Raw genomic sequence first — 24,628 nt, 5'->3', positions numbered from 1 at the left:
CATTCTAATCACATATACTGAGTGGTTTGTATAATTAATAGTTTAATTTGCAACCTTTTGCCCAGCCTAAATGTCTAGTCAAAGGGATTTCACACCCTCTGCTGTGCTATTTCTGGCTATTTCTTTAGAGCATGGCTTTCATTCCACCCTTTTTAATCCCTCTGTCAGGATGTAACCATTTAAATTTACAGCCAGGAGGCTGTAAAGAGGAAGGCATACTGAGAGGAAGGCATACTGAGAGGAAGATATACTGTATTGTGAGTGCATTTTGCACTTTTCATACTGCCTTTCTAATGACCCCTAATATGTTTTCAAAAATATATCAAGGATCCAAATCAAAATGCAAAATTTAATTTTCATTTAAGTGCTCATTTTGTGAATTCTTGTCCCAGAATTATAACATGCACAAACTTCATAATTATTCTTAAGTATAAAAGATACATAGAATTAGGAACTGTAAAATATTTGCATTAACCTTAATGCTTGACATTTTTATATGTCTTTTTAAAACAGAATTATTGTCTGAGTAGATACGCAAACCCAAAGAGTAGACTGTAGACTGCTATAAATTATTTTTAGTTCATTATTTACTGGAAATACAAGAACAAGACATATACATCGATTACTATAACTGAAGATTTATTACTCCATTGTATGCTAAACATCTTTAGTAATTTAAACATATGAAGTGATATTAAATATATTGAAATAGATTTGTACTCTTTCTCTTAACAATACCTTAGTTAAAAGCAATTTGAAAAATTTCATTGTAGAGAAGTGTGTTGAAATATATTGGTTCATACACAATTTTACCCAACAGCAAGACATATTAAGCTATCACTACTTCATAATTGAAACCTTATTTTTTTTTTTACATTAAATAGTTTAAAAAAAAAAGTTACATCAAAAATTACAAAAATTTGCAAAAGAATACAAGAGGTTAAAAGAGAGTGAAGACTGGGATTCAGCCTATGAAATAAAGTGATTGTGTTAAAAAAAGGCTTTAGTTCCTCACATTTTTATGCAATCTTTTTGTTCAAACCACTGGATTAAATCTGAAAGTCTGCATCTGAGTTGTTTCATTTAAAATTCATTGTGGTAATGTACAGAACCAAAATTAGAAAAAAGTTGTCTCTGTCCAAAGATTCATGGGCCTAACTGTAAATAACGAGACTAATGCTTTTAATCTGTAATACTAAAGGAATTGGCGAACAGGATGATCTTGTGAATTCAAAAGGTTCAAGAGACCTCTGCCATTGACTTCTACATGACCCCAACAGGTTTTTATATGGTGTCTTTTTGGATTCAAGCTATTTCCAGGGTTGGGGTTTAATAAATCTCTAAAAATTGGGGGTTTTTTTAATAAAAAAACTCCAAAAATTTGAGGGATTCTTTACCCTTGAAAAAACATAGTAACATAGTAACATTTTAGGTTAGGCTGAAAAAAGACACACGTCCATCAAGTTCAAACTTTTAACTATATTTTAACCTGCCTAACCGCTAGTTGATCCAGAGGAAGGCAAAAAATTTACTTCTAAAGCCTATCCAATTTGCCTCAGAGGGGGCAATATTCCTTCCTGACTCCAAAATGGCAACATTTCAACCTTTAATACATCTGACCCTAAATGTATGTTTTCAAAAGCAAGGGGTCTGACTAATAAAACAAATAGAAAATGCTGCTAGTTTGGGGAAATTAATGATAATGAGGGATTTTAATTACCCAGACATTGACTGGAGCAAAATTACTGCCAGGACAGTTAATGAGAACAAGTTTATAAACTTATTGCATGACAATTGTATGGCACAGGTTGTTGAGGAGCCAATCAGAAAAATGCTATACTGGATCTAATTATCTCTACTGACACAGAACATAGTAAGTTGGGTTGAAAAAAGACACAAGTCCATCAAGTTCAACCTTTTAACTTTTTTAACCTGCCTTACTGCCAGTTGATCCAGAGGAAGGCAAAAAAAAAAAACCCTATCTGAAGCCTCTCAAATTTGCCTCAGAGGTTGAAAAATTCCTTCCTGACTCCATAATGGCAATCAGACTTGTCCCTGGATCCCCTTATATATTTATACATAGTTATCATATCACCCCTACAACGCCTCTTCTCCACTGTGAACATCCCCAATTTGGCCAGTCTTTCTTCAAGATTTTCCATACCTTTTACCAGTTTAGTTGCCCTTCCCTGTACCCTCGCTAATATAATAATGTCCTGTTTGAGTGATGGAGACCAAAACTGTACGGCATATTCTAGATGGGGCCTTTCCAGTGCTCTATAAAAATCAATGCCTCATTTAATAGAGCTCAAGACCTTATTTGCCCTTGATGCTGCTGACTGGCATTGCTTGCTACAGCCAAGTTTATCATCTACAAGGACTCCAAGGTTCTTTTTCATAATGGATTTGCGTAATGCAAAGGGTATAAGTGGCTTGGATATTTTTACATCCCAGATGCATGACTTTACATTTATCAACATTGAATCTAATTTGTCTCTTAGCTGCCAAATTTGCCAGTTTGTCAAGATCATGTTGCAAGGATGGAGGGCATCCTGGATGGAATTTATTGGGCTGGATAGCTTTGTGTCATCTGCAAACACTGATACATTACTTACAATACTCTCCCCATAGTTATTAATGAAGTTAAATAAAAGTGGACCCAATAACGAGCCCTGAGGGACCCCACTAAGAACCTTACTCCAAGTAGAGAATGTACCATTAACAACCACCCTTTGTAGCCGATCCTGTAGCCAGTTTCCTATCCATGTGCAAACGACTTCATTAAGCTCAACAGACCTTAGTTTAGAAAGCAGTCATTTGTGGGGCACGGTATCAAATGCTTTGGAAAAATCCAAATAGATCACATCTACTACACCCTCACTGTCCAACATCTTACTTACCTCATCATAAAAAGCAATCAAATGTGTCTGACATGACCTATTCTTCATAAAGCCAGGCTGATTGCTGTTCATAATGTCATTCACTAGGACAACATTTCATACCAGATCAAAGTGAATCTGAGAAAATCAGAAAAAGGGGCTGGTCTAAAACTGAACTTAGCTCTCTTAGAACTGGGGGTGTATGCCTTGTTTACATTAATTTTTATTAAAGCTTTATGGATCATATCCTGAGTCAGCCACTGACTAGATTGAGTTGAGCTATCAGTGCAGCTATGAAGTGAGCCTGTAAACTCAGACTCCTCTATTGTATATGTAGGGAGTGTGTGGCGTTTTTATCTTTATATTATACTGTATTACATTATATTTATAATACATGGAGTGGATTGCTAATTAACACAAGGAGTACATGACACACCTGTACAAACAGTTGTATGGTAAATGGCTAACTTGCATTGCCAGGGGGTACATGTTATGGTTTATGCGTAAACAACTGTTGGGGCTGTAAAACATCAAAGCCACCTTTTCTGGAGGAGTGATTTTCCTAGACCAAAGGTGAATAAGAAAGCCCAGATGTCTGGTCTTGAAGACAGTAGGGTTGAGAGAGTCAGTAGGATTGAAGGGACAGCATTTAACATCTCACGCTAGTTCCCTGTGCCTGTGTTTGCTCAATTTCATTCCATTGTAATTTATGTTGTACCTTGTTCATTGAACAAAGCATTAAATATTCTTATTTTCTACAAAGACTTCAAGCCTGGAGATTATTCTCATACCCCTAGACAACAAGTGAGTCGGCACTTGTATTAGTAATTACATTATACTGCTGAATCTAAAGGCAGTAATGTGCTCCTATTCCAACAGTATACACTGAAGAAAAGAACTGATTTAGCACATTTGCCTTTTCTGTATCTGTTACCACCATACTGGTACCATTATTTAATGGACTCTCGACCTGCATCTTTTTACTATTAATATAATTAAAAAACTTTTTGGGGTTAGTCAACTTCCACCACAATGCACTCTTCATTTCCTTTCTTTGCCTTCCAGATTGCTAATTTACAACATTTATTATAGTGTTTATATTCATAAAACGCAGCTTCTGTCCCAACAGACTTGTAGTTTTTAAATGCTTTTCTCTTCTTTCCTATTAACTTCTTTACTTCTATATTAAGCCACATAGGGTGCTTCTTAGAGCTTCTACATTTACTTTTTAAGGAAATAAATTGAGAACAGAGAAAATTATTTAATATAATTTTAAATGACATCCATTTCTGTTCTGTGTTTTTAGCTGAAAAGTTAATTCCCCAATCTTTGCTCTGAAGGGCAGCCCTCAAGGCACTAAAATGAGCTTTTCCACATAGGGTGCTTCTTAGAGCTTCTACATTTACTTTTTAAGGGAATAAATTGAGAACAGAGAAAATTATTTAATATAATTTTAAATGACATCCATTTCTGTTCTGTGTTTTTAGCTGAAAAGTTAATTCCCCAATCTTTGCTCTGAAGGGCAGCCCTCAAGGCACTAAAATGAGCTTTTCTGAAATTCATGGATTTTGTTGCCCCAGTGTATATTTGTTTTTTGTACCAGACATTAAATTACATAACATAATGGTCACTATTACCCAGGGGTTCAATCACTTGAACATTTGCTATAAGTTCTGGGTCATTTGAGATCATTAGATCCAGAATAGCATTTTTTATTGGTTGGCTCCTCAACAACCTGTGGAAACTTGTTCCCATTAACTGATCTGGCAGTACTGTTGCTCCAGTCAATATCCGTGTAATTAAAATTCCCCATTATCATTACTTTACCCAAACTAGCAGCCTTTCCTGAACAACGTAGGGATGACTGGGTATTGGGGTCAGTTGAAGCTCTCAATCTCAGTAGGGCACCTCCGCTCCAGGTGTAAGACGGTTATCCAATTATATCAAAGGAACTGAGAGAACGCACTCAGAGTCAGATTTACTGCTAAGTGATTTTTTTTCACAACATGTTTCGGGCTACTCGCCCTTTATCAAGTGTAAAGCATACAATATAGTTACAAACTTTTAAAGGTATAAACAGGAAGTGAGGTCACACAGGGTAGGTGTGGATTACCTTAATGAGGTACAGATCATTACCATATCACTGAGATAAAAAGGTAAAGTGCAATATATATAGTCCATGGTGTCAAAACATTTAGAAAGTACAAAAACGTTGATTTGGGAAAAAAAATTCAATATAGTTACAAACTTCCACTGAATATTTTACTTAACCCTCCCCCCACGCTTAGTTTAACTACGTAACGCTGGTGAATTTTCGCCAGCTTTAGTCACTACACCCTTTAGTAATTTTGCCCCAAAGACTGATCAGAATTTACTTGATTAACTCCTCCCCCTTAATTAGCAGAAAGGGGAAAATGCTGTTTCCTACCAGCAGTAAAATAACAACCCCTTATTAACTTTTTACAAAAAAAATTCCCCTTAGAAACTCACAGGCTAAAACACAAAAAGAAAATAAATGCACTAAATATATCTACTAACATATAGCAAATGTGCAAGATAGTGAACCCATGGGTAATAGTGACCATAATGTGATCTCATTTAATGTCTGGTGCAAAAACACATATGCCCTGGTGCATAAAAACTCTGAATTTCAGAAAACAAATTTTAGTCATATGAAATATCCAACAAACCGCAGCACACTGACACGTTGTTTCAGTAAACTTTCTTTGTGATTTATTGGCTCATTTTCAGTAGACAAAATAATGCAACGTTTCGAGTCACACAGGACTCTTTATCAAGCATGTGGTTACACTCGTTACTCTGTGTTAAATAGTGATCAGTGGGGGCGGGGAAGGTCAGGGGAAGTGATGGGCGGGGACATCAATTACAATGTAACATACATTGAATTCAAAAAATACATATTCATTAAAATGTTAAAAGCTGTTATGTTCCCTGGACATGTGTCCATATATACTCTTTAGTGTGTCATTCTAGTGTTAATTACAACAAACCATGTTTTTGTATTGGCAATAACCCAACAATAGAAAAAAGTCTCTTGTTCAGTGTTATCCTTTCTAGCAATTCTATACAAAACAAATCGTAGTATTGGAAGATCTGAGACGCTTGTATTACCTTTCTTGCAACATTCTATTCCATGGTTTCTTATGCAGAAGGTAATAACTGCACTCAGAATTTTCCGACTCCCAAACCATTCTTACTACCCTTTAAAGAAAAAAGAAAAAATTGTTAATCTTCAAGGAGTAATAACTGTAACAATCAAAGTCTACTGACCTACTGATTAATAAATAAAGCAGGAGTGTAATCTTTATTTAAACCTCTAGGCCACACTGTGTCAAGCCTGTGAATCCACTGCATCTCCAGCTTATGCAGTAGCATCAATCTGTCTCCTCCTCTCCTGGGTAGTTCAGCTGAGTCAATAATTTGAAATTTTAGCTGGCTAATTGAATGTTTTGCTTGCTGAAAATGAGCGGGCACCGGTAATGTCGTTAATCCCTTACGGATAGTGGATTTATGTTTCAATATTCTATCCTTAATCTTTTGGGTCGTTTCCCCCACAAATAAAAGACCACATGGACATTTGAGCAAATAAACGACAAAAGTAGATTCACAGGTATAATAACGTCTGATAGCGTATTTTTTGCCCGAATGTGGGTGATAAAATGTGTCCCCTTTAATAACTGAGTTGCACTGTGGGCAGTTCAGACATGGGAATGTCCCGAACTTTGGTTTTTGTAAAAAGCGAGTATTTGGTAATTTGTTGCTTCCCACATCTGCTCTTATCAGTCTATCTTTAAGATTTCTTGCTCTCTTGTATGCTAACATTGGTGGCAACTGAAAACTGGGCACATCTGGTAGGCATGACTGCAATATATGCCAATGTTGACGTATAATCTGCCCAATATGCTTGCTTGCTGTATTGAAGTTGCTTACAAAGGCCAACCTATTCTCTTTTTGTTTTCCTCCTGTTTCTCCTTTTAACAGTGCTTCTCTGCTCCTTTGTTTAACTTTCTTTAAGCTGGTACTTAAAACCTTCTCATTGTACCCTCTTTTTGTGAATCTATTCGACATATCCCTCAACTGTTCAACACATTCCAAGGGATCACTGATGATACGTTTTGCCCTCACAAATTGGGACACTGGAAGTGAACATTTCAACGGTTCTGGATGAAAACTAGCAAAATGTAAGAAATTATTTTTATCTGTCGATTTTCTATACAGGCTAGTTTTCAATTTATCACCCTCCCTCGTGATTAGCACATCCAAAAAAATTTGTCAGAGACTACCGTGAATTTTAGAGTATTCTCCATCTGATTGAGGAATTGATGGAACAAATCTAAGCTATCACGAGAGCCTTCCCAAATCAACAACAAATCGTCGATATATCTCAAGTATAGGTGACAATGTGATTTAAAGAGGTGATTGTTGTAGATCAGGGTATCTTCCAAATAGGCCATATAAAGATTTGCATATGTGGGGGCCACATTACTCCCCATGGCCGTACCCCTCAATTGCATGTAGAATGTGTCCCCAAACAGAAAATAGTTCTGATGTAGAACAACTTCTAATAATGAGAGAAAAAAGGACTTTTGTTCAGCTGTGTACTCTGTGGCATTTAAGTGGAAATCAATAGCATTAAGACCGGCCTCATGAGTAATAGATGTATAAAGGCTACTAACATCAAAACTGACAAGTAAGGTTTCTTGCTTTGGTAATGTAACTTTTTCAAGCAGTTCAAGTAAATTGGTTGTATTCTTAACATACGATTTTGTGTTTTGTGCTAGAGGCTGTAGCACTTTTTCAAGGTAAATAGCTAAAGGGGACAGAACTGAGTCTGTGCCCACTACAATTGGGCGGCCTGGTGGGTTATGGAGATTTTTGTGGATTTTCGGTAAAGTATAAAACATGGGTGTAATGGGATTCTCTTTAATGAGAAAAGTTTTAAGATCTTCCCCAATTACTCCATTCTCCACGGCAGTCAAAACTATATTCAAAATACATTGCTGAATTGATGTTAAGGGATCCGACTCCATTTTCTTATATACATTCAAATCTGACAACTGAGACAATATCTCATCCATATAAAATTCTTTTTTCATCACCACCAAGGCCCCTCCTTTGTCAGCAGGTTTAAATATAATATTCTCATTATTATTCAAATCCTGCAAACACTTACGTTCCTTAAAGGTAAGATTTGGTTTTCCCCCCAACATAGGATTACGTTTAATTAGTTGTTTAAGTTTATCAACATCATTATTCACCAACTTAATGTATGCCTCAACCACATTATCCGTTGAAGGGGGTACAAAATTGCTTTTATTACGTAAACCAACCCTCTTGAGTGACAGCTGTGAATGGCCCAGTCCCCCATTGCTATAAACAGTATCAGGAAATGCTGGTATTTTTGAAAAATGTCTCTTCAATCTCAAATTACGGAAGAATATCTGTAAGTCTATGTCTAGAGAGAATGTGTCACACATACTAGTGGGACTAAAGGAAAGGCCCTTACATTTGTAAGGGGGTTAACACATTGTCAGAAATGTTATATACTAACGTTTCGCTTGGGTCCTCCATGCTGAGCATTGTGGTTGTTGCCTCCTCTCTGCCGCTTGATTCTGCTCCTTGGCGTACCCCCGGTTCTTGTTCCAGTCGGCTGTGCTTCTTTTTGCCCCTCCGTATCCGCTGCTGGAGTCGGGAGGGCTGTACCCTAAAAAAGCAGATGAGGCTGAGCTGTCCGTTGTGCGCCACTGCGGTTCCTTCCTCGCTGGTGCCCGGCGCTGCTGTGTCTCTCCTTGTCGCTCACGTGAGAAGTCTCCTTGTCGGTCACTTGGGAAGTCCCGGCGTGCGTTCCAGCACTCGCTCCGGTCTGACTCCACTGATAGACGCTGCCAGTCCGGTAATCCTCCTCGTCCCTTTGGAACTTGGCCCTCTTCCTCTCCTCAACGATCCTCCGGTGCTTAAGGACTGCTTCCTCAGTGTGGGTAATGATCTCTTTCAGTTCCTCTGGGTGCGCTGTTTGTTTTAAATGTTGTTCCACTTCGGCAATGCGCTCTTTAACTTTAGGTATCGCTTTCTGTATACATTCAATGTTCAGAAGTAAAATGCCAAAAGAGCACTTATTAACAATCTGCTCATAACGTTTAGTAAAGTCCGTGTCATCAGAGAAAATGGTGGGCCTTAAATTAACCCTTAAACCTTGTGGTATGCGTTGGGCCTTGTAGTATTCTTTTAAGGTGATAGAATGAAGATCAAGACCAGTTAGTCTCCTTTTTTCTTTTTCCAACTCCCGGGCTAAATTGTGGCCAGACGGTTCAGTCAAAAATGAAATATTGCTGTGTTCCAAGCCTAAAATGCAGATTCGTATGCAGAAGGTAATAACTGCACTCAGAATTTTCCGACTCCCAAACCATTCTTACTACCCTTTAAAGAGGTAGTAAGAATGGTTTGGGAGTCGGAAAATTCTGAGTGCAGTTATTACCTTCTGCATAAGAAACCATGGAATAGAATGTTGCAAGAAAGGTAATACAAGCGTCTCAGATCTTCCAATACTACGATTTGTTTTGTATAGAATTGCTAGAAAGGATAACACTGAACAAGAGACTTTTTTCTATTGTTGGGTTATTGCCAATACAAAAACATGGTTTGTTGTAATTAACACTAGATTGACACACTAAAGAGTATATATGGACACATGTCCAGGGAACACAACAGCTTTTAACATTTTAATGAATATGTATTTTTTGTATTCAATGTATGTTACATTGTAATTGATGTCCCCGCCCATCACTTCTCCTGACCTTCCCCGCCCCCACTGATCACTATTTAACACAGAGTAACGAGTGTAACCACATGCTTGATAAAGAGTCCTGTGTGACTCGAAACGTCGCATTATTTTGTCTACTGAAAATGAGCCAATAAATCACAAAGAAAGTTTACTGAAACAACGTGTCAGTGTGCTGCGGTCTTTTGGATATTTCATATGACTGAAACCCATGGCAGAGTGGGAAATTGGCTGCTAAGCACCTGGTCCCAAAAGGGAAAAGAAACAGAGGTGAGCGCTTAATACGTGAAAACAAATTTTAGTGTCTTAAGGGCTGCCCTTCAGATCATAGATTGGGGCATTATGTGTTCTGCTAAAAACACAGCACAGCAACGGTTGTTATCTAAAAGTATATTAAACAGTTACTGCTCTCAATGTATTCCCATAGTCAACTGTGAATTCAACTAGTAGTTAGGCAGGTTAAAATAGAGTGAAAAAGTTAAACTTGATGGATGTGTTTCTTATGTCAACCTAACTGACTATGTTACTATGTTAAAGGGGTTGTTCCCCTTTAAGTTAACTTTTAGTATGATGTAGAGAGAGATGACATACAATTCAATTAAACTTTTTATAATTTGTTATAATATGTTTTTTGAGTTATTTGGATATTTATTAAACAGCTCTCCAATTTGCAATTTCAGCAATCTAGTTACTAGGGTCCAAATTATCCTAGCAACTATGATTGATTTGAATAAAAGGCTGTACTATGAATAAAAGAGGGCCCGAATAGAAAGATGAGTAAGAAAAAATAGCAATAACAATACCTGAATAACTGAAAGGTGAACCACCCCTTTAAGAAGTAAATGTAGAAGCAGCAAGAGCCACCCTATGTGGATTAATATAGAAGGAAAGAAATTAATAGGAAAGAAGAGAAAGACATTTAAAAACTACAAGTCTGTGGGGACAGAAGCTGCATTAAATGAATATAAACACTGTTGTAAAACAGCAATCCGGAAGGCAAAGACTGGAAATGAGGAGTACATTGCAACAGAGGAAAGTTTTTTTAAGTATATTAATAGTAAAAAAGATGTGGGTTGAGAATGTTGCTCCTTTAAATAATGGTACCAGCATGGTTGTAACAGATATAGAAAAGGCAAATGTGCTAAATCAGTTTTTTCTTCAGTGAAGACAATAGATTGGGAATCAGAGTTCCCAGACCCACCTCATAGTTGCATAGTTAGCTCAGCTCAATCTAGTCAGTGGCTGTCTCAGGAAATGGTTCATAAAGCTTTACTAAAAATGAATGTGAACAAGGTGCCAGGGCCAGATGAAATATGCTTTCATCTGGTATGGTACATTTGGATTGGGGGAAAGCTGATATAAGCTTATATTTAGAAAGAAAAAATGAGAGCACACAGCCTCATAAAGTAAAAAACACTGTTTATTGTAACATTAAGGGGCACATTTTTTAAAGTATGAGTTTTCTCTTACCCGACACATCTCCGTATTTACTAAAAACTGAAACTTTACTTTTTCAATAGAAATGTGGTTAAATTTCTCCTGGCGTAAATTCTCTGCAAAAATTCTCAAGTATATTTCCCCATACAATAGTAGTGGGGCAAATTCTCTACAGAGTTTTCACTACAGAATTTTCACCATGGAGAAAAAAAGCATGGAAAGGGCAATGTAGATTATGATTTAAAAGTGGCTGTTGTATCTTTATATCAACCTGGCGAAGAAAAGGGTACCGTTCACACAAATAAACAGATTTTTGCTAGAGAAAATTTGCTTACGAAACGGTGTCAAACTTCTCTAGCGCTGCGCTTTTTCACTAGCAAATTGTCAAATTCACTAGCAATTGTCATTTTGTTGAATTTTCACCAAAAAAACCTCAATTCACCCTTTAGTAAATGTGTTCCTAAAAAAACAGTGTAAATACCATGTCTATAATTGAGTCCCATAGTTTTATGTAATAGGTCTACAAGAAGAGATTCATCTTCAGAAGAACCTTTGTACATATCTATAAAGGTTTGATACTGGATCCGCCGGCAGAAAGAAAGCCTGTCTTCACCGATAAGTATTCTTTGATTAGTATTATTTGACTTTACTATGCCACCTCAAGATAAATATTCATTTAAAACCATATTGTTTTGAAAGTTAATAGGGTTAGATGTAAATAGCAATACTAATCCGGATATGAAACCCACACTAATACGGCACAGCCGTTAAAAAATTCAACAGAAGATACCGTATATACTCGAGTATAAGCCAACCCGAGTATAAGCCGAGGTACCTAATTTTACCTAAGAAAACTGGGAAAACTTATTGACTCTAGTATAAGCCTAGACACAACTACAGCCCTGTCTCCCAGCAGCGCACATTCTGCCAAAGCGACACCCCCAGCGATCAACCAGACTTCTTTGCAAAGTTGATGGTGACAGAGAATTGCCAAACGGATTACTGTGTGCATTGTCCCACTGTCCCACTACCATGTGCAGAGGGTGCTGTGTGATATTGCCATCACTGTTAATCTTTTGTATAACCAACAGAGGGCGCTGTGTGATATTGCCATAACTGTTAATCCTTCATATAACCAACAGAGGGCGCTGTGTGATATTGCAGTCACTGTTATTCTTTCATATAACCAACAGAGGGCACTGTGTGATATTGCAGTCACTGTTATTCTTTCATATAACCAACAGATGGCGCTGTGTGATATTGCAGTCACTGTTATTCTTTCATATAACCAACAGAGGGTGCACTGTTATTCTTTCATATAACCAACAGAGGGTGCTGTGTGATATTGCAGTCACTGTTATTCTTTCATACAACCAACAGATGGCGCTGTATGATATTGCAGTCACTGTTATTCTTTCATATAACCAACAGAGGGCGCACTGTTATTTTTCATATAACCAACAGAGGGTGCTGTGTGATATTGCAGTCACTGTTATTCTTTCATATAACCAACAGAGGGCACTGTGTGATATTGCAGTCACTGTTATTCTTTCATATAACCAACAGAGGGTGCACTGTTTTATTCTTTCATATAACCAACAGATGGCGCTGTGTGATATTGCAGTCACTGTTATTCTTACATATAACCAACAGAGGGCACTGTGTGATATTGCAGTCACTGTTATTCTTTCATATAATCAACAGAGGGTGCACTGTTTTATTCTTTCATATAACCAACAGATGGCGCTGTGTGATATTGCAGTCACTGTTATTGTTTCATATAACCAACAGATGGCGCTGTGTGATATTGCAGTCACTGTTATTCTTTCATATAACCAACAGATGGTGCTGTGTGATTTTGCAGTTACTGTTATTCTTTCATATAACCAACAGAGGGCACACTGTTATTCTTTGCTATAACCAACAGAGGGCGCTGTGTGATATTGCAGTCTCTCCCCAAGCGAACTGTTGGTATAGGAATGATTAAAAGTGACTGCAATCTCAGTTACTGCCGCCGACCCGAGTAAAAGCCGAGGTAGACTTTTTCAGCACATTTTGGATGCTGGAAAACTCGGCTTATACTCGAGTATATACGGTACATTGAAATGACAATTGAAGTTATATTTGTAATGAACTTTGTTTTTTTTTTTTTTCATTTGCATCATTAATTTCTTACGACCTAGACTTAAAAGGGTGTGACGCAAGTTGGTTGAGGGTAAGACAATGTGTTGAGCAAAGGTATATGCTTGATAAGGTTGTATTGTTTTAAAGAGTATCTTGCCCCTCCCCCCTTTCCACATCGCTCTTACTTACAGCTGTTGTTGCAAGCGGCAGGTTCCCATATAAGTCTTTAATGGCACATTTTCATTTTCTTTTTTTTCCATATCTTCTTTTCTTATTTTTTTTAACTTTACCTATTTTATTCACCCCCCTTCGGCTCATTTTTTTTTCTTTTTCACTTTTCCTAGCTCTCTTGATCCCCTTAATCCCCACTCCCCATATTATTGGGCATACGAAGAAAGCACAAATGTTTGAAATATGTATATATGGTGAACACATCTAATATTATAGGGAGAATATTTGTTTAATATGTTTAATGAGTGTAGAACACAAAGAGCAATGATAGTTCTGATGCAAGAATCACATTTCAAGACGAACCATACACCTACATTGAATATCAAAAATTATCCCCAGATCTATATGAGTAATAACCCATTAAAGAAAACTCCAGGTGTCATAACCTTAATCCACAAGGACTTGCCTTTCCAACAGCAAGAAACATTAACAGATAAAGATGGTAGATACATGATCATTAAAGGTAACCTGGCAGACCAATTATGTACTATAGCAAATGTATATGTCCCAAATTCTGGGCAAGTAGAGTATATAAAACACTTTTTACAGGTCCTAGATGATTTTGGGGAAGGCTTAATAATTCTTGGTGGAGATTTTAACATAACACTTAGGGGCAAATTCATCAAGGGGCAAATATCGAGGGTTAATTAACCCTCAATATTCGACTGGGAATGAAAATCCTTCGACTTCGAATATCGAAGTCGAAGGATTTTGCGCAAAAACTTCGATCGAATGATCGAAGGAATAATCGTTCGATCTAACGATTAAATCCTTCGAATCGAACGATTTCGAAGGATTTTAATCCAACGATCGAAGGATTATCCTTCGACCAAAAAAACTTAGTCAAGCCTATGGGGACCTTCCCCATAGGCTAACATTGGGTTCGGTAGCTTTTAGGTGGCGAACTAGGGGGTCGAAGTTTTTTCTTAAAGAGACAGTACTTAGACTATAGAATGGTCGAATAGTCGAATGATTTTTAGTTTGGATCCTTCGATTTGAAGTTGAAGTCATAGTCGAAGGTCGAAGTAGCCCATTCGATGGTCGAAGTAGCCAAAAAAAACTTCAAAATTCGAAGTATTTTTTCTTCTATTCCTTCACTCGAAGTTAATGAATTGGCCCCTTAATCCACTTTCAGATTCATCCTCCCAAAAGTCATCTATATCGTATAGAGGACTGAGGGAAATTAAAAAAATGTCGGCAGGGAAACGCTGAAATGTGTTCTTAGAGGGAATTTGATCGCCATGGGCAGCAACCTAAAGAAAGAAAGAGAAAAAGAAATGTGTAATCTTTTAAAAGAAATTGCTACATTAGAGCAAACCCATAAAGAGAGTTTGGCACAAAAAACGTTAGTAGCCTTAGAAAGTAAAAGACTGCAACTTAAGGTATTATTACATTTCAGAGTACAAAAAGCTTATTTAAGAACTAAACAGAAATGTTATGAGTTGTTAGACAAATGTAATAAACACTTTGCAAGAACAATAAAAAAATTTAATCTCAAGGGAATATTATGTCTATAAAGGATAATACTAATAATACTTGTTATGATACTAAGGGTATTGCTGAAGTATTCCAGGAATACTATCAGAAACTGTATAAATTAAAGACATCTAAGCCAGAAGACGACAATATCAATGATATTATTAACTTTATGAAAGAATCAGGCATTAATAAAATACCACAAGAAGTGGGCCAAACCCTTGATGCCCTGTTTCAGAAGAAAGAAATTGATGATTGTATTGAAGCTTTACCTGAAGGGAAAAGCCCAGGCCCGGATGGGTACACAGCATTGTTCTATAAAGTTTTCAAAAATATTATATCTCCATATTTACTGGAGTACTATCAGGACTTACCCTGGTGGTCTAGTGGGTAGCGGGGTCCACCACCGCTCCTTCGGCGTGGGCGCCCGCTGCGCAGTTCCTCCTCTCTTCCTGGTGCCGGTTTCCCCTAAGGCACGCTCGTTTCTTAAAGGCGCAGTGACGCTGGGGTGTGACATCAGCGCGCAATGGCGCCAAATTCAAATGTATTTAAGGGGGGTTTAGGTTTCAGCAAGTTGCCCGTTGTTAGGTTCAAATTAGCTTGTTCCTGGGTGCTTATTCCTTGAGATTCCTGATTTATCTACTGTGTTTGACCCTTGCCTGCCTGATTTAATTCGCTGATCTCTCTAATCCTGGCCTTTGCCTGTCTGTTAACTCCGAACTCTCCAATCTTGATCCTGCCAGCCTGTGACTATTCTGACTTCTCCAATCCTGACCTCTGCCTGTCCATTGACCATTCTACGCTCTCTTATTCTGATCCCGGCCTGTCTGACGATTCTACTCTGCTTGTGCTGGTCCGGCCTGCCTGCTACACGCTGTGTTGTCTGGCCTGCTCCCCTGAGGTGTTCTTCCATTCCAGTATCCTGGTGAGACGATCGTGCCCCTTTGCTCGCCCAGAACCGTTAGCTTTGCTCCTCTTTCTGTTAAGACCTGGCGGCATCCAATTAGCCGAGGGCTCCTCCCGAGGTGAAAGGCGGCGGTTAAAGGCAGAAGTGAGAGCCGAGACCAAGGAGCTTAGCTTGGGTTCTGGATATAGGGTGCCGAACGTGACAGTACAATGGGCCCATGAGACGGAAGAAAATGGAAGAAGCTCCCGTTATTCCGCAAACCACTGAACTGTTGTATTCAACCCTCCTCCAGCGCCTTGATGAACAAGAGGGGAAGCAGAATTTTATCATTAAAGGTCTGCGGTCTCTTTCCGAGAGGTTGGATGCACAGCAATCTGAGATTCCTGAGGGGTCTGTTTCGTCAGTTACTCCGGGTAATAGAGGTTTTTCCCATGACCCAAAAATCCCCTTTCCTGATAAGTTTAGTGGGGATAGGAGAAAATTTTTTGTTTTTCAAGAGGCATGTAAGTTATACCTCAGTTTTTTCCCTCACAACTTCCCTACTGGTGAGGATGAAGTAAGGTTCATTATGACCTTACTACAAGGTGACCCACAAGTTTGGGCACTAAGATTACCCCCCTCTGACCCTGCCCGTTTATCCCTAGAAGCATTTTTTGCTACCATGGCCATGTTATACGATGACCCGGGTCGTGCTAGTTCTGCCGATTCTGCTATTCGTAAACTCCGTCAAGGGAAAAGAGTTATTGAGGAGTATTGTACTGAATTCCGCCGCTGGTCAGTTGAGACGGGGTGGAATGATACAGCTCTTCGTAGTCAATTCCGGGTGGGTCTTTCTAGCTCTGTCAAAAATAGCCTGGTTAATTACCCTCCTTCATCCACTTTGGATGACCTCATGAGGTTAGCCATCCAAATTGATAGGAGGCAAAGGGAAAGACGAGCTGAGGGGGATATAGATTTCCCTACTACATGTAATGACGAGTTACCAACTCCCTCGTTTCCTAACCCTCAGGGGGAACCCATGCAATTGGGGGCTACACGCCTGTCTTCCGAGGAAAGGGCCCGTAGGCAATCCCTGGGTCTATGCATGTATTGTGGGGATAAGGGGCATTTCCTTAAAAATTGTCCCAAGAGGCCTGGAAATTCTCAAAACCTTTGTGGAGAAGGGAAGCTCCATTTGGGTAGAGAGAGATTTCCTCTCCCCAATTCGCCTCAAAAAACTTAGTACCTGTAGTTTTATCCTGGCCTGGGGGTTCAGTAACAGTTTCGGCCTTAGTGGATTCGGGGGCTGGGGGGAAATTTTTTTAGATGCTGCCTTTGCAGGTATAATATTCCCCTTAATCCCCTCACACCTCCTATGAGGATTTCTGCTATTGATAAAAGCCCACAGGGGTCAGGTTTGGTAACCCAAAAATCCAAAGCATTATCCATGTGTGTGAACAATATGCAATATGAAAAATTAGCTTTTCACATTCTCGATGGTTCCTCATCCCCGTTAATTCTGGGGTTACCATGGCTACAGGTACACAACCCCCACATTGATTGGGTAACTGGGGAGGTTATTCAGTGGGGTTCCAAGTGCCAAGATTCATGTCTAGCTTCCACTCTAATGGTTGCAGTTACTTCCTTAGAGAAACTCCCTTCTGTTGAGCATAGCTCTAAGTCTTGTTCTGGGATATGTAGTTCCCTATCGGCAGTTACATCTGCTCAAGTAAGAGCAGTAGATAAGTCCCATAGGGATGTATCCAAATTTCAGGTTGGGGACTTGGTATGGCTATCCACAGGGAATATTAAGATTAAAATTCCAGCTCTTAAGCAGGGGCCCAAAGTTATAGGTCCATACCCTATTGTGTAAATTGTGAACCCAACCTCTGTCCGCCTTGAGTTACCTGAGATATTTCTGTTATCTAACCTGTTTCATGTTTCTGTGTTAAAACCAGCCATACAGGTCCACCAACAATCATGCCCTACTCCAGTGTTGGTGAAAAGTCTGGTCAAGTCTGATGCCAGGGTAGACCACCTTAGGAGACAGTCCCATCCCAGGTCTCCTGGTAAGCTTGAGGGTCCAGTGGCCCCTCCTAGAGGGGGGGTAATGTCAGGACTTACCCTGGTGGTCTAGTGGGTAGCAGGGTCCACCGCCGCTCCTTCGGCGTGGACGCCCGCTGCACAGTTCCTACTCTCTTCCTGGTGCCGGTTTCCCCTAAGGCGCGCGCACTGCGCACGCTCGTTTCTTAAAGGCGCAGTGACGCTGGCGTGTGACGTCAGCGCGCAATGGCGCCAAATTCAAATGTATTTAAGGGGGATTTAGGTTTCAGCAAGTTGCCCGTTGTTAGGTTCAAATTAGCTTGTTCCTGGGTGCTTATTCCTTGAGATTCCTGATTTATCTACTGTGTTTGACCCTTGCCTGCCTGATTTACTTCACTGATCTCTCTAATCCTGACCTTTGCCTGTCTGTTAACTCCGAACTCTCCAATATTGATCCTGCCTGCCTGTGACTATTCTGACTTCTCCAATCCTGACCTCTGCCTGTCCATTGACCATTCTACACTCTCTTATTCTGATCCCGGCCTGTCTCACGATTCTACTCTGCTTGTGCTGGTCCGGCCTGCCTGCTACATGCTGTGTTGTCTGGCCTGCTCCCCTGAGGTGTTCTTCCATTCCAGTATCCTGGTGAGATGATCGTTCCCCTTTGCTCGTCCAGAACCGTTAGCTTTGCTCCTCTCTCTGTTAAGACCTGGTGGCATCCAATTAGCCGAGGGCTCCTCCCGAGGTGAAAGGCGGCGGTTAAAGGCAGAAGTGAGAGCCGAGACCAAGGAGCTTAGCTTGGGTTCTGGATATAGGGTGCCGAACGTGACAAGTACTTTAATAGTATTTCCGAGAAAGGTAGATTCCACCCACAAACTGTGGAGGCCCAAATTACTGTAATCCCAAAACCAAAAAAGGATCCTCAACTATGCCCTAGCTATAGACCGATCTCACTGATCAACATAGATATGAAGATTTATGCAAAAATATCAAGCAACAGAATTAAAAATTACTTACCGGAATTAATACATACTGACCAAAAGGGATTTATTCCTAAAAGAGAAGGGAAAGAAAATACATTTTAAATTATCTCACTGATTAATCAGGCTAAAAAGAATGACTCCATCAATTATACTTACCACGGACCATGAAAAAGCTTTCGATAGGGTGTCATGGAGATTTTTGAGGGAAACTTTTGTTTGTTTTGGATTTGGCCCAGCTATTATACACAGAATATTTGCGTTATACGATACCCCAACTGCCAGAATTAAAGTTAGTTGGATATTATCGTCTAAAATACAAATATTCAACGGAACAAGACAGGGGTGCCCACTCTCACCAATCCTCTTCACTCTTGTTATGGAAACCCTATTAGCACACATCAGGAAGGATAGCGACATCTCTGACATTATAGCATATGGCAAAGAATACAAATGCCTGGCTTTTGAAGACGATCTATTACTATATATTACAAAACCGCACTTATCACTGCCGAAAGCAGTAGACTTACTGAGACATTTTGGAGAGCTCTCTAACTTTAAGGTTAATTATAACAAGACAGAGATAATAAATATAAATATCCCTGAAGTTGGTGCGAAAGCACTTAAACAGAATTTTCCACTTAAATGGGCATGCCCATTGATAACCTATTTAGGAGTCAAATTAAGAGCAGAGATGAGGAAATTATAACTACCTACCACTAATAAGTATTCTCCATAAATAAATAGATAATTGGAAAAAACTCTTACTGTCATGGCTGGGAAGAATACAAGCTATTAAGATGTTTTTTATGCCAAAACTATTATATTATTTCTAAGTACTGCCTATAGCAATACCACAATCCTTCTTTTCCACAATCAAAACAATGATATCTAGGTTTGTTTGGGAAGGAAAGACTCCAATAATAAAATATAAGGTACTAACAGCACCAAAAGAAAAAGGAGACATAGGGCTCCCGGATACTTACCTTTATTATATAGAGGTCCACTTATTACGAATTTGGGATTGGTGCAACAGAAATAAGTCAACAGATGGTGTGAATAGAGAAAGATATAGTAGGATACCCCATTGACCATAATCTATGGACAGAGAGAGACAAAATGGCAATTGAACAATTACAACCTTAGTAGGCACTACTTTGAAAATATGGCATAAAAACAAATTAGAATAAGGGTTAACAAAAGCCCCATATATATTACAAACTTTAGTACAGAATCCGGAGTTCCAGCCAAGTATGGAGTACAGGGCCTTTAGTAGATGGGAGAACTGGTGCACTAAAACTACCAAAATAAGAGACCTAATTAGAAACAAAAAAGATGGGGTTCACACCCCAGAGCTGGAACTATACTCAACTGCAATGGTTTATACATTCTAGATTGAGCTCAGATTGGGAGAGATCGGAAACCCCAGGGGCGTAACTATAGAGGAAGCAGACCCTGCGGTTGCAGGGGGGCCCAGGAGTGTAGGGGGCCCAGTGAGACCCTAATTAGTTTGCAATTTTAATATATCTTGGTAAAATAGGCCAACTTATAAATATTTTGGGGCCCTAAATTGAATTTGCTATGGGGCCCAGTAACAACTAGTTACACCACTGGGAAACCCCGTGGGAATCAATAATTACCGCTCAAAAAGACATTAGTAAACCTCTATCTATAATGTATAAGCTACTCATTGAAACTTACCATCCTAGTTTTGATTCACAATGTAGGCATGAGGGGAATGAGTTAATGATTGAGATTCCTGAAGACCTATGGAAAGATGTCATTAAAACCATTTACAAAACTTCTAAAGCAGCCAAAACAAGGGAAGCAGCATACAAATTGTTAACAAGGCGGCATTACACCCCAATGAAACTTAATAGGATGTACCCTAATACCTCAGGGAGGTGCTGGAGGTGCTATGAAGAAGAAGGTAACGATACGCATATATGGTTAACATGCCCAGTGTTGCAGTATTATTGGGAAAATATAATCAATGCCATAGGGAAGATGATGCAGAACAAGATTAGGATAGATAATCCAAGTGGCATTATGTTAAATTTACATGAAAATACAAAGAAAATAATAAAAGATCCACTAACTCTGCAATTACTACAATCAGCAAAGGCGATAATTCCCAAGCATTGGAAATCAGCAGATCCACCAACATTTAGAGAGTGGCTTATAAAAACAGAGGAAATTAGACAGATGGAAGAAATGACATTGCTAGCACATAACCAAAGTGAAAAGTACTGGGAAATATGGTCACCTTGGGAAAGTTATATGAAATCATTAAATCCTTAAAGAAAAACATGAGGCTGCACAGTATACTTGCAAACAGAGGATTAACTTGTAGCCAACGGTATGTGTATTTGATGTTATAAGTAGATCTATGTAGATATTATGCTCAATTACCCATTTTTACACCTTTCTTCCCATATTTATTTTCTGTACCCTATCCCCAAAAATAACTACAGTATAAATAAAGCATTATAAAAAAAACAAAAGAAAAAACAGTGTAAATACGAGTGCAAGTGGGTTTGCTGGAATCATTCAGTGTTTGTCTTGTCACATGTATGTGGCGTTGGAGCAGCAGTTCCATGCAGTATTTACATATGAGAGATGTCAGGTTTTTATCTTGTAATTTGAACTGCAGACTCTAAGGGGGACAGGGAACTTGCAGCACTGAGGGTGATGGCAAACATGGCGGAGGAAACGAGGCTTGCAGAGCAACCACTAGCATGGGCCAGTGTAGTGCCGGGTGTAGAAGGGGCAGTGGATGCTAATGATGGAGGCAGGTTTGTTACAGTCAAGAGGCTAAGTAGGGGCCGGAAGTGTAGCAGGGCTGGTCCACTGCTCATCCAAAGCAACAGATTCACCATTTTGGCTGAAGATGCTGGATGGACAGCTCTGAACTGGCATGTATGGAGCAGGCAGACTCTTGGAGCACCCCGGGAGGCAACGTCTCTAATATGACTGGTGGGGGAAGTGCAAAGAAGGATAGGCAGGTTTTATTGGGGATTCAATTATTAGAAAGGTGGATAGGGTAATCTGCCGTAAGGCCAAAAGTTTGGACACCCCCGAGCTAAGCCAACAGAGCAGCTATGAAGTGAGCCTTCGGAACTCTGACTCCTCCATTGTATACACTGAAGAAAATAACTCATTTATTACTGAATAAATTCTTAAAATTTGCCCCTTCTTGTATGCTTATTAAAGTATCCCATTTCACTCCCGGACCGCTGAGCCTTTGAGACTGGGGAGACTAAGAAAAATAGGAGAGCAGCACTAGAACACACTATCCACCCTATCAGAGACGCCACCATTATCCAAAGCAGCCTTCAATGAGCGCTATTACATATGGCAATTCTGACATACAACTATACTGAACAACGGCGAACCTGAGAGAGAGATTCCGCATCAAGCCTAATGCTCTACCCTACTATCGCTCAGTAAATTTTAACGGCCCGCAGGGCCATATCTGCAGTTCCGGCGTTTCTTCATTATTGCCAGTATTTTGTCTACAGACAAATTTACGTGCCTATACCTGACATACAATATTGTGAGTGGTTCAAATACTTATATATTAAGTATTGAATTTTTGACATACTACACCATACTGTATACTGGTTTCTTTTCAGGTGATTGGGAACATATTAAATAGCGAACAATAGCGCACCTGACCTTGCCAATATTCACTACATAAAGTGGACATGTGGATCCACTACTCCTGGTGCTGCTTACCCTATAGACTCTCATCCAACAGTGCAGAACTCACCACATAAAGTTTATCATCTGATTTAGCACATTTGCTTTTCTTTATCTGTTACAACCATACTGGTAACGTTATTTAAAAGAGCAACACTCTCATCTCGCATCTTTTTACTATTAATATACTTTTTGGGGTTAGTCTTAGCCTCTGCCGCAATGCGCTCCTCATTTTCTAGATTTGCCTTCTGGATTGTTCCTTCACAACAGTTATTATAGCATTTATATTAATTAAATGCAGCCTCTTTCCCCACAGATTTGTAGTTTTTAAATGCCTTTCTCTTATCTGGAATGGCAAAAGAAGGCGGATTGCTAAGGACACTTTATTCCGGCCAAGGGTCTCAGGAGGATTGGGTTTGCCAAATCTCAGGGAGTACCACAAGGCAATAATACTGGAGACAATCCTCTACTGGTCCATAACCGTTTAATATTGAGGAGCTTATCTGGTCTCTAAAAGCGATCAATCCACTCACGTGTAATTTTACCTTACAGACCATCAAAGATCTACTTCTGATTTGGAGACGTGTCAGGAAACATAAGATGTTTGCTTTTACTACCTCACAATTACAGCCTATATCCAGCTTAGAGAAAGCTATACCGGATTTATCCCTGCGAACCTGGAAACATCAGGGCATCCGTAATATAGCTTTGATTATAAGTAGGGGTCATATACAATCATTTCCCAATCTAGTGCTGCAATATGGGTTACCCAATGCTGACCACTACAAATACCTACAAGTACGCCACTATCTCTCTACGCAAGCAAACTTCCCTTTAGACAAGAAAACCTGGTTGGAAACTGTCTGCCTCCAAGATAAGCCGTTAAGAGGCATGATATCCTCCTTATATAAATTGTTGCTTTCGACATATTCAGAGACGAAAAGTAAGCAAATGATAGGATGGGAATCTAAACTTCATTTGCAGTTGCAGTTGGCAGATGGCTGACTGGGAAAGAGTTCTTCAGCGCGTTAAAAGGGCCACCAGATGTGGAAATCATTTGGAACAGTATACAAAGCTCCTGCTTAACTGGTATCTGACACCGCACCAGTTAGCTCATATTTATCCTACCACCTCCGCTCTGTGTTGGAGACAATGTGGTGCCGTTGGTACTTTACTGCATACCTTCTGGGACTGCCCCAAAATTCAGCCGTTATGGCAAGATGTGGAGAGACTCCTTACGACCAAGATGAATATTTCAGTAATGCTCACACCAGCTATAACTCTTCTACATATTTTCCCAACAGATCTTGAACGTGGGGAAGAATTTGTACTACATCACAGGATGTTTGCGGTGAGAGCTTCCATAGCTAGAATGTGGAAGGCGAGTTTAGCGCCAACGATACATCAAGTCCTTAAAGATGCTCAATACAGCATGTCAATGGAGGAACTAATGGACTGTGATATTAAGCGGGCAGCCCAAAACACTGCTATTTGGAGAATCTGGAGACGCACGCAATTACTTGACCTGTGTCGGCAAACCTTATCTACTCATGGGTCAGCGGTCTCAGCAACATGATCAGATTGCATTGTGTAATTCTTTGTACTTTTTTTTTCTGAGCAATGAGATCTTGGGTTTATTACGGGATGTGCCTATTTCTCCCTCTTTTTTCTTTCTTCCCCTGTCATCATCCTCACTAACAATCCCCTTCTCCCTTTCTACACGGTATACTTGGTGACTTATCGTGGAAGATATCTGTTGAATGACAATATGCTGTATACCTAACCTGCTTTACTTTTCTTTTTGGAAAATAATAAAGAATATTTGGAAATTAAATGCCTTTCTCTTCTTTCCTATTAACTTCTTTACTTCCATATTAAGCCACATAGGGTGGTTCTTAGTGCTTCAACATTTACTTCTTAAGGGAATTATTTGAGGACAGTAACAAATTTAAAATCATTTAAATGACAACCATTTCTGTTCAGTGATTTTAGCAGAAAACATAATGCCCCAATCTAATCTCTGAAGGGCAGCCCTTAAGGAGCTAAAATTAGCTTTTCTGAAATTCAGGGT

General features: G+C 39.3%; 2 long non-coding RNA genes across 2 annotated transcripts; one reads left to right on the top strand and one right to left on the bottom strand.

The window, feature by feature from the left end:
- Nucleotides 1-9,694: 9,694 nt before the first annotated feature.
- On the top strand, nt 9,695-24,386 carry LOC121403666. Its single transcript, XR_005967431.1, has 2 exons — nt 9,695-9,948; nt 23,862-24,386. It is a non-coding gene; the product is annotated as an uncharacterized LOC121403666 (long non-coding RNA).
- LOC121403667 lies at nt 14,486-20,546 on the bottom strand. The gene is made up of 3 exons (XR_005967432.1): nt 19,842-20,546; nt 18,893-18,928; nt 14,486-14,723 (listed from the first exon to the last, which is right to left on the bottom strand). It is a non-coding gene; the product is annotated as an uncharacterized LOC121403667 (long non-coding RNA).
- Nucleotides 24,387-24,628: the final 242 nt, after the last annotated feature.

This window comes from Xenopus laevis, chromosome 1L, assembly GCF_017654675.1.
Source record: "Xenopus laevis strain J_2021 chromosome 1L, Xenopus_laevis_v10.1, whole genome shotgun sequence".
Taxonomy (NCBI): domain Eukaryota; kingdom Metazoa; phylum Chordata; class Amphibia; order Anura; family Pipidae; genus Xenopus; species Xenopus laevis.
This window is presented reverse-complemented; position numbering and strand designations above follow the sequence as displayed.